General features: G+C 47.4%; 1 pseudogene; it reads right to left on the reverse strand.

Annotated features, from left to right (window-relative positions):
- Positions 1-729: 729 nt before the first annotated feature.
- Positions 730-11,361, reverse strand: LOC116866052 (annotated as a pseudogene).

Genomic DNA, 11,361 nt, shown 5'->3' on the forward strand with positions numbered 1-11,361 from the left:
AAACCGCACATAACTCAGAGGGCTCCATGCTTCTGGAGGCTGAGTTAACAACCACAGCCAACGCCTCTGGCAGTCAGGGGACTGAAGGTCTGAGAGGTGGCTCGGTGCACCCCTACCCCTGAAGCCCCATAGCCATGGCATGGTACAAGGATTGGGAGGGAAGACCTGACCAGAGGCAATCCTGGCTCCACGGCCACTGCAGGCCCACTCCCTGCCCCACCAGGCGGTGTCGGTCTAGAACCAGGAAGAAAGCCTTTTCCCTTGATTGTTCTTTTTAAAGATGGTTGCTCAGCATTGACACAGAAATCATCCAACAAAAAACTGGAGCCATTCACAGCTGCAAATGACCCAGAAGTTATCAAAATGTAGTGACCACAAAGAGAGAACCTTTTGTCCCCAGGCAGGCCTCCTGTGTGCGGGTTCAGCTGGGGGCCCTGGACATGCCCATGTGGGCAGGGCTGGGCTCCATGGTCTCTCTCGAAGGGACAGAAGTAGGAACCTGCTCTGACAGCTCTTCTCAGGACAGCACCCCCTGATGGAGATGGGGACAGCTCCTCATGAGTCCCAGATGTCCCAGTGATTCTTGGGCATGGCCTGAATCTCAGCTTCTTCATGAATGTAGGGGAGGGCAGCCCAGTCACCATGGGTCCCACAGGTCCTCATGGGGCAACTCTTCATGAGTCCCAGATGTCCTGGTGATTCTTGGGCACAGCTCAAATCTCAGCTTCTTCATGAAGGGTAGGGAGGGCAGCCCAGCCACCGCAGGTCCCACAGGTACTCCAGGGATAGCACCTTGGTGGGCTTGTGGTCCAGCAGGTACCTGTTCAAGTGGCTCTCGTCATGCCACACAACCTCGATCCCGCTAGCCAGGTCAACCTCCATCATCTGGTGACAGGCCAAAGTCAGTCAGTGAACCTTTACCACCAATCCCCCAAAAAAGGCTCCCATGTAGTAAACGTCGTCCTGGTCCCTGAGGATATGGGCTTGGGACTGTGGCCAGCGCTGGTAGCTGAAGCCTTCATGAAACACCCGGTGGAAACTGTGGTGCAGGGTGCCAAAGAGGGGAGAAAGGATCTCCATGCCCACATGGTCACAAAACTTTATGTCCACATCCCCACACACCAGGTCATCCACCTCATGAAGGAAGTGCCACTCACAGAAGAAGCTGACCATGGCCATGCATTGCATGGACACATCTTGCCAGTGTGGGGCACCAGGGACCTTGAGGACCACCACCCTCCAGACCTCCTAGGGGGGCACATGGGCCCACCAGCCCGCTGGTCGGTGATGATCTAGTAGGTGACCCTCTGTCCCACCATGATGGGCTTCTCTGCCCTCTGCAGGAACAGTTCCAGGAAGACCACCTGTCTACAGGGACAAGGGACAAGGTGGGAGGAGGGTCACTGTCAGAGGCTGGTGGCAGAACCCCAGATCTGGGGGCCATGGAAGTGTGTACCTTCTTCAAGAGGGTAGGCACTGGGCTGCTTTAAGCTACAGCCACTCTCTCAGCCTGTCACAAGCAAGTCTCCTTGTGGCGTCTCCCTACCTTATGCTCTCAGAGATGGGGGTAGTGCTCTAGCACCCCATCATACAAAGGGGAGCCTGAGGCTTCGGAAGGGGGAAACCAACCCCACAGTCAGCATGCTGGAGCCAGGAAGACTCCCTCTGTGCCGAGCTCCCAGGCAAGTCCTGTCACTGGCCCCCACAGAACTGTCTCTACCCCCACAAAGTCCTCCCTTGAAGGCTACTGGGCCTCTTGCTGACAAGGTCCATCAGTCAACCATTGCTATTCCTAGGAGCAGTCACCCTCAAACTCTCCCAGATCAGGAATCAGGTCCAGCCCATGGGCAGGGAAGGGAAAAGAGAACTGCTGGAAGAAGAAGGGGCTTGCTTAGGCCGCAGCCGAGAATCCAAGAGTGTAAGCTTCCAGGTGCAGGTCTACATCTCCCTGGCCCCAAGAAGTTGGAAGTCTTGTCTCTCTGAGGGGACTTCCTGTGGGGACAGCAGCTTCCCCATTGTCAGCAAGAGTGGTGAGCCGCTCCGAGACTGATTTTTTTAAGGCTTTATTTATTTATTTGACACAGAGAGAGACATCTAGAGAGGGAAAACAAGCAAGGGGAGTGGGAGAGGGTGATGCATGCTCCCCGCTGAGCAGGGAGCCCAACACGGTGGGGTTCGATCCCAGGACCATGGGATCATGACCTGAGCCGAAGGCAGATGCTTAATGAGTGAGCCACCCAGGCATCCTGAGACTGATTTTTTCACACAGGCACTAAGGCTACTTCCCTGTGCCTGCCCCATACCTGGCAACTTAGTAAATCGCTCACACAGGGAAAGTGGGCACTACATTTAAATAGAAAGCAAGGCCACACACACCCAGCAGATATGAGTCAGGTCACTGGGGCTGGGGTGGGGGGCAAGTCCAGCCAACAGGGGAACAAGCCAGACATGAAACAGGGGGAGAGAAGAGTGCTCCTGGCAGAGGACAGGAGAATATAAAGGCATGGAGTCAGGCCCAAGGCACATGGGGATGACCACACATCTGGGAGGCCCACAGAGGTGGGGAGGATATGGCAAGAGAGGTTAAGGCTGGAGACGACAGGCAGCTGGGAAGCAGGTCACAGAGAGGCTCAAAGGTTATGTTCTGAAAAGATCACTCTGCCGGTTACTAGAGAAATATGGGCTCTGTACAGCAGAGGACAGGGAGACCCTAACCCTAAGCCCTAACCCTAACCCTAATCAAATGTCATGCTCAATAAGACTGACAGCTCTACTCTGAAATCGCAAACAAGTCCAACATGCTGACTTTCACTCCTTGCTCAGTATTGAAAGTTCTATCCAGAACAATAAGGCAAGAAATAAGGAATCCATATGTGAAAGGAAACAGTAGAACTAGGTCTATTCAGAGACCAGAGATGGCAGCATCTTATATAGAGCACTACCTAAAGAATCAACAGAAAAATATTACAGCCAGTTCCCTAATTCCACAAAGTTACAGGACAAAATATCAATACACAAAAATCTCTCTTATTTGTATACACTACCAGTGAATCATCCAAAAAGGAATTTAAGAAAACAATTCCAGGGGTGCCTGGGTGGCTCAGTGGTTAAAGCCTCTGCCTTCGGCTCAGGTCATGATCCCAGAGTCCTGGGGTCGAGCCCCGCATTGGGCTCTCTGCTCAGTGCAGAGCCTGCTTCTCTCTCTCTCTCTGCCTGCTTCTCTGCCTACTTGTGTTCTCTGTCTGTCAAATAAATAAATAAAATCTTTAAAAAAAAAAAAAAAGAAAAGAAAACTTCCATTTTAGGAAATATCAACATTGACAAAATACTTAGGAATAAATGTAATCCAAGTGTATGTCTTATACAGTAAAAACTATAACATATTGCTGAAAGAAAGTAAGGGAAACCTAAATAAATCTGAGGACACCCCATGGTGATGAAAAGACATACTATTGATAAGATGGCAATAGTACACAAAGCAATGTGGAAATTCAATGTGTTCCCAAGAAATCTCACAAAGGCCTTTGGGAAGAAATGAACAAGCTAATCGTAATAGTCATATGGAATTTTAAGGGACCGCAAAATAGCCAAAACCATCTTGAAAAAGAAAATCAAAGGTGAAAGGTCTTACTTCCAAAGTTCAAATCTTAATACAAAGCAACAGTAAATAAAACATTGTGATACTGTCATAAAGGTATGCATACACCCTGAAACAAATAATACATTATATGTTAATTATTTGAATTTAAATTTACCAAAAAAATTTAAATAAATAAAATATTTTTTTTAAAAGTATGCATACAGATCAATGGGATTTAACTGAGATCCCAGAAATAAACCCGTTCATATGGTCCACTGAATTTTGACAAGGGTGGACAACATTACACTGGGGGGACAGAATAGTCTTTTCAACAAAGGGTGCTAGACAATCAGCTATCCATGTACAGAGGAATAGAACTGGACCCTTACCTCACACCACATATAAACACTAACTCAAAATAAGTTAAAGGCCTAAATGTAAGAGGTAAAATTATAAATTCTAGAAGAAACAAATGGGGATCAATCTTCATAACCTTGGATTTAGCAATGCTTTTAGATCTGACACCAAAGCATAAGAAGGGAAAGAAAAAAAAACAGATTAAGTAATATCCTCAAAATTAAAAATCTGTCCTGGTACCTGGGTGGCTCAGTTGGTTAACTATCTGACTTAATTTTTGGATCAGATCATGATCTCAGGGTCATGAGATTGAGCCCCACATCAGGATCCACACTGAGTGTGGGGCCTGCTTAAGATTCTCTTTCCTTCTCCCTCTGCCCCTGTCCACTTGCACACTCTCTCTCACTAAAAAAGAACATTAAAAAATGTTAAAAATATTTGTACATCAGAAGATACCATCCAGAAAGTGAAAAGACAACCCCCAGAATGGAAGGAAATATTTGTACATTATTTATCTAGTAAGAGTCTGTTACCCAGAATATGTAAACAGCTTTTACAACTCAACAAAAAGACAACCCCATTTTTAAAATGGACAAAGGGCTTGGATAGATCCTTCTCCAGAGAAATCATACAAATGGTGAATAGCACATGAATAGATGTTAAATATCATTAGTCTTTATGGAAATGAAGATTTAAACCATTTTGATATCATTTTAAACAAGTAGAATCACTATGATCAAGAAAACAAAAAATAACAAAAGGATGTTGAGAAACTGAAACCCTTAAACTTCACTTGTGAAAAATGGTACAGTCTATGTAAAATAGTTTGGCTTTCACTCAAATACATCAAAGCAAAATTACCATAAGTTTCAGCAATTGTACTCCTAGATATATAACCCCAAAACTGAAAACACTGGTTCAAATAAACAAACAAAAATGTACAGGAATATTCATAGCAGCAGTGTTCACAATAGGCAAAAACCAGAAACTATGCAAATGTCCATCTGTGGGGAAAAGGATAAACAAAATGAGGTAGATCCATAAATGCCTATCTTGTTCTGCACTATGAAGGAATGAAGTAAAATAATTCATTTGTGGGGGGAAAATATGGTGGTTCTTTAAAATATTAAACACAGAATTCCACCGCAGCCTATATGCCCCCAAATTTTGAAAGTAGGAATACCCATATTCAGAGCAGCATTTCTCACAACAGCCAAAAGGTGGAAGCCATCCAAGTGTCCACTGACAGATGACTAGATAAACAAAATGTGGTTTATACACCATGGAACATGATTCAGCCTTTGAAAATGAAGGGAGTTCTGACACAGGCGACAACACAGGCTGAACCTGGAAGTCATTAAACTGAGTGAAATCAGCCAGTCAAGGAAGGACAGATACTGTGTGAACCCACTTAGATGAGGTATCTGGGACACAAAGCTGGATGTGGCTACAGGGGGCCGAGGGGAAAGGGCAATCGTGTTTCATACACACAGGCTTCCTCCGGGAGAATGAGAAAATTCTGGAGAACAATGTACAACTGTGGGAACTCAACTAAGGCCAGAGAATCGTGTACGTGAAATGCTTTAAGGGGTCAATATTCTTGTGTTTAGTCACTGTGAAAAAGTGAATGAAGGACTGATGCATGTCACAATGTGGATGGACACTGAAAACAGTCCCAGTGACATAAGCCATATAGAAATACCACTCAGATTGGAGCCATCTGTGCTCCTTAAGTCCATCAAGGTTATCCAAATAAGGGAAAGTCCTGGAAGAAGTTCCAGAAGAAAACTGGATCTGAATGGAGAAGATATTTCAGACTGTCAGGCCAGTGATGACACCTGAAGTGGGCCTGTGGTCTGTGTTCAAATGTGGGGACCATCATGATTTCCTCACTTGCGGTTACATGGTGGTTCCACTGGACAGTGTCACCGTTTGGGGTAAAATGCACCAAAGTAACCTGTGTGAAGTGACAAATGTGGTAAAGAAATGACAGCTGGGGAGTCTGACTGTGCAGATAAAGCACATTTGTGCTGCTGTGACAAGTTACTGCAGATTTGAAATCACCGCAGAGTAAATGACTCTTCCAAACATTCACGTTAGCATCATGTCACAGAAGCAGAGAGGACATCAGACTTCGGGATGGAGGCCAAGCCCTCCCAGATCCAGTTCACCCACCGTGGAGAGGCCACTCGCCCTTGGAGGAGCCCACATGTTAGCAAGAGACTCATGCGAGGATTAAATCAGGGGCCCCTGTGTCTTGAGTGCAGTAGAAGCAGTGGGATCTGGAATGCCAATTCTCCACAATGCTCCACCACAACCTGGTTAGAACTGTGAAAAAGCGTGAAGGGAAGCCTTGGTAAAGTGGACTGGGGAGGCCAGAAGGGGAGGTTGGAAGGGGGCGTCTGGCACCCATTACAGAATTAGAATCCCCCACGGGAGAGACTCATCCCTTCCAGGTCCCACAGGGGAAGCTGGAGGGCTCATCTCCTACAAGAAATCACCATCCCCGCAGCTTGGCCGGTGAGAATCCCCCATCACTGCAAACCCTTGCCTTTCTCCAGTCAACCTTCCTTCCAAGCAACCCTCGCAACTTCTTCCTTCTCCATGAAATAATGTTCCTCTCCTTTGTTTCTTGCACTTGACTGTGATGTGACCATAGCTTGCTCATCCCAGATTGCCATTCTCTGCTCTTCCCAAATAAATCCATTTTGGTGGTCAAATAACTGCAGTTTGAGTTTAAGGTGAACAGAACTAATAAATTCAAGAAACTTACAAGGAACAAAGTCAATATACACAAATCAATTGCATTTCTACGTGCTCTGAAGGTACCATCAGAAAGACACTATCAAGAACAATCTCATTTACTACTGCATCCAAAAGAACAAGATACCTAGGAGTCCCCTGAACCAAGGGTGACAGACCTGTCCTCTGACAGCCGTGGGACACTGATGACAGACAGGGAGGGAGACACACGGAGACAAGAAGACACTCTGTGCTCAGGGAAGAACTGACACTGGGAAAATACTTGCTCTCCCCAAAGCCCTCTACAGAATCCGTGCTGTCGCTCCTGAACTGCCAGACTCCGGGCCAACCCTGGAGAGCATGTGGATGCAGGGAGGACCCCATAGGGCCGAGGCAGGGGGAGCAGGAGGACGGAGCCGGGCTTCAGCTCCCTGACTGCAGACTGTCTGAGGAGCCCCACTAACCAAATCTGCGGGCACACAAACACAGACGCAGGACCCCAGGCTCACATCCAAACCCAGGAAGGGGAGAGCCCACAGCCCCACGCATAGCACCACAGGAGGCCACGTCACCGCACACAAAACTGCGGAAACCCCAGTGTCTACACAGCACACCCTTCCTCCATGGGGTCCTGAGACCACGCACTCCCTCACCAGTCCCCGCTCAGGTGCCTTTTCTTCATCTTCTCCTCCAGGGGCAGGTCCCGAAGGGGCGGGAGTGCTGTCAGTGTGGACGCGGCCCCACGTCCTCCACAGTGGGTCCTGTCAGTGTGGATATGAACCCACATCCTCCCCAGCTTGTCCTGTCAGCATGGGAGCGGCCCACGCCCTCCAGAAGTCACCACAGTGGGTCCTGAGGAGGCCTGGCTCCTGTTCCCAGCTGCGGCTGCACAGGCCAGGCTCAAGGTGTAGAACTGGCGGGGTGGGGGGTGGGGGCGTTGGGGGGGTTGGGGGGGGTGTCCATCCCTGCGCCCTCTTCAGGCAGTGGAGGGCAGTGCAGGACTAGGGGAGCTCACCCTTCAACGGAAGCACCTGCTCCCTCCTGGGGTCCCCTGAAGCCATTTCATTCTGGAAATTCAAGCTGCATAAAGCTCAATATCCCCCAACCTCTCCAGAAATAGCTAAGGAACAATGAATTGGAAACAATATGGAATGACAACAGTCCCTGATCCAAACAGTGGCACTGAACTGGACCTTGGCTCTGACACAGACCCACACTCTGACCTCAACTAGCTCTTAAGCCTGGCCCTGACCTCAATCCAAGACCCTAACCCTAGCCCCCAACCCAGTGTTCACAAGAATCAAAAGGTAGAAAATGCAAATATCCATCACTGGTGAATGCATAAGCAAAGTGTGCTGAAGGGTTTGATTTTGGGTTCAGGTTCAGGTTTTAGTCAGAGTTCTAAATTAGCTTTGGGTTTAGGGTCAGGGTGAGGATTTAGAGTGAGGGACGAGGGACCAGTTAGAGTTTAGGGCTTTAGGTTTATGATTTAGGGTTTAAGACTCAGAGCTTCTGGGATAAAGTTCAAGATCCAATTTGGGGTTTGGGTTCATGCTGGGATTTGGGTTCAGGGTTCATGGCTCAGAGTTCCGATTTAGGGTTTGGGTTCATGGTTCAGGGCTTGGGTCCAGGGCTCAGGTTCGGAGTCTAGGCTTCGGGTTCAATTTCAGATTTGGGATTCAAGGTTCCAGTTTGGACTTTAAGGTCAGGTTAGGTTTCAGCATTAAAGTTAGGAGTTAAGGTTAGGTGTAGGGATGACATATTTTCTTCAGTTGTCATCATGGACACAAAATTTCTATCGGAAGTTTCCAAATCTGAGATGTATTTCATCTGGTATCAGGAGCTGGTTTAGAATTTAAGATCTCAGGGCACCTGGGTGGCTCAGTGGGTTGGGCCTCTGCCTTCGGCTCAGGTCATGGTCTCAGGGTCCTGAGATCAAGCCCCACATCAGGCTCTCTGCTCAGTGGGGAGCCTGCTTCCCTGTCTCTCTGTCTCCCTCTCTGCCTACTTGTGATCTCTCTCTCTGTCAAATAAATAAATAAAATCTTTTTTTTTTTTTTTAAGTAGAATTTAAGATCTTAGTAACTCCTTACTAACAGCATTCTGATCTTAGGGTCTCCCAGTCACCCAGAATTTGCTCTTGTCTTTGCCCAAACATACCCTTGGCAGAGAAGGGTGAGCTGCTGCCAAAGATGGGATGATTTCACAATGGTAGAAATTTGAAACTAAATATTGGAGAAATATTCATGGAAAATGAAATAGGAGACAAATAATTGGCTGACTCCTGATTCTTCCACAATAACAAAGAACAAGTTTCCAACAGAACCTGATAATGTTCCCTAGGAAAGCCTATGATACTCATTACCACTACTGAAAGAGGGCTCCCTCCCCTGCTTTAAACTAAGAATCATAGCAGGATACTTCCTACTTGGTGTCAAAAATAAATTTTATTATTTGGATGTTCCAGTGTACAATTTGTGGGAGCACTGACAACACTTTTCTTTCTCAAATACTCATCAACACACGAGTATAATGCAGGCAACATTGTAATGCACTGTTCATTGGAATACCAAGTACAAGGAGGGCTCTTAGAAGCAATAATGAAATGTTGAATACGAATGCGATGTTGAATACGAATATGAAACTCAAAAAAAGCACCCTTGATGGACACTCAATGAGGATCCCTAGCCATAAGATCTAACATCTCATCCTATGGAATTCACCCATAAAAATTATCAATAACAATAGCCCGCTGACCACCATAACCACCTTACCATTGACCTCTAGGCTTGTAATACACACTCCAACCACTAGAGACACACTTCTCAGCAGCAGAATGGGACCTGCCCACTCCCAGGAGACCAACTCTTATAGTGAAGCCCAAAAATCCCACTCCTTGGAAATCCCAGCCATCAGGACAAAGTCACACAAACCACATCCAGAACTCAATAAAGGATAGGCATCTCGTGAAGCAGATGCTGCATATCACCACCATTCCCACGAAGTACCTCTACAGTGGACTCCAGGTCTGTCTGCGGGATTACACAGGGCACTGCATTTTCCCCATACTCTATCCTTGGAACAAAACCATGAACGGTCCTCATCAGTTCTGTGTGCAGGCTCATGGTGAGCCCTGCGAAAGCCAGACACCATCTTGAGAACACTCAGCCTCTCCAACCTATCCTAGCAGATGGAGGGTGCTGCTCTCTCTGACTTCCATACCAACTAGAGAATATTTGGAACAAGTCTTGCCATATATGCCATATGAAAAGGCATATTCTCCATCTGCAAAATGATGGACGGTGAAACACCACAGATTCCCCGCACCTTCATGAACCTAGATAATCTGGAGAAAGAACTTGGCCAGAGCTATTATCCCCACCCCCCACCCCCACACACACACCCTTCCCTTATGCCCTCCAGACCGGTTTCCATTCACCTTGTTCATTCTCAGCCATTGTCTCTGCAGAGTAGTACAGTAGTACCAAGGTGCTAGGACTGAGGTGCTAGATGCTAAGCCAGCACACTGGACCCACTTGCTGTCAGAAATTAATATTTGTTTTATTAACAGATGCGTCCCAGAAGATCTTGCCACCATGACCATTAGAAAAGTCATTACAACAGAGGTCCTAACAACCTGTGCCAATCTCCATGGCTCCACTCCCTGGCTCCAGGGATTGGCTCATTCATGGGCATGTGACCTGGTCCCAGCCAATGAGGTGGGAAGAACCTTGGGTCTCAGCCTGCAGAGCCAAGCCTGGGGTGGACCACCCAGGCCACGGGCTTTCCCATCATGACTGCAGAAGTGGCCTAGGCTAGGCCCATACTCCATAACACTGCTGAGGGCTGTCAGACGTAACATAACCAGTGCTCCATAACATTGCTGAGGGCTATCAAACTCGTCCTGAAGCCCACACATGCTAGATCCTCTGCTACCTCAGGAGAACCCCAAATGTGCTCATGGTCTTGGCCTGAACAAGATGAGCATCTGTGTGGTATATAACCCACATATCCCCGCCAGGCAATGGAGATGAACTCAGCCAAACAATACCTACAAGGGATTCATCCACAGACAAACATTTTATGGGAAGCTCGAGGCCTACAGAGAAAAGGGGTGGGGGGTAAGGGAATTCACCCATAAAAATTATCAATAACAATAGCCCGCTGAGGCCTTAATTGTTGCCCAATCTCACTATCATCTTTTTATCCTTTCACGCGCAGGGGCCAGGGTCAGACAGGATAGATCCCAGTGTACTCCTACTCTGCCACTGGAAAAGAAGAGCCCTCTCCTCCATCATCCATCATGTTGCAAATCTGGGGTGTGAGGAACTACCACCCGGGGACCAAATGGGACCTCCCCCCATATTCTCTCAATCAAGTGTGTCCTGGAACATTAGTTATGGATGGTCTGTGGCTGCTTTCAAGCCACAGTGCAAGAGTGGAGTCATTGTCAGAGACACCACGTGGCCTGCAACACCTAACAGAAAATCTTTACATAAGACTTCCCAGAAAAGTCTGTGCCAATCCCTGGTCTCAAAGATCCTAGCATCATCTTACTTCTTCAAGTAGAATGTAGCACCTTCTGGGTAAAATCTAATTTCTTCACCCCCAGAGGCAAGGACTTCCATCCTTTTAGCCAGAACTCCATCTCCATCCTCCTCTATGTACACCTTGAACGGCAT

The sequence above is a fragment of the Lontra canadensis genome, unplaced genomic scaffold (assembly GCF_010015895.1).
Source record: "Lontra canadensis isolate GAN:19392208 unplaced genomic scaffold, GSC_riverotter_1.0 scaffold9, whole genome shotgun sequence".
NCBI lineage: Eukaryota > Metazoa > Chordata > Mammalia > Carnivora > Mustelidae > Lontra > Lontra canadensis.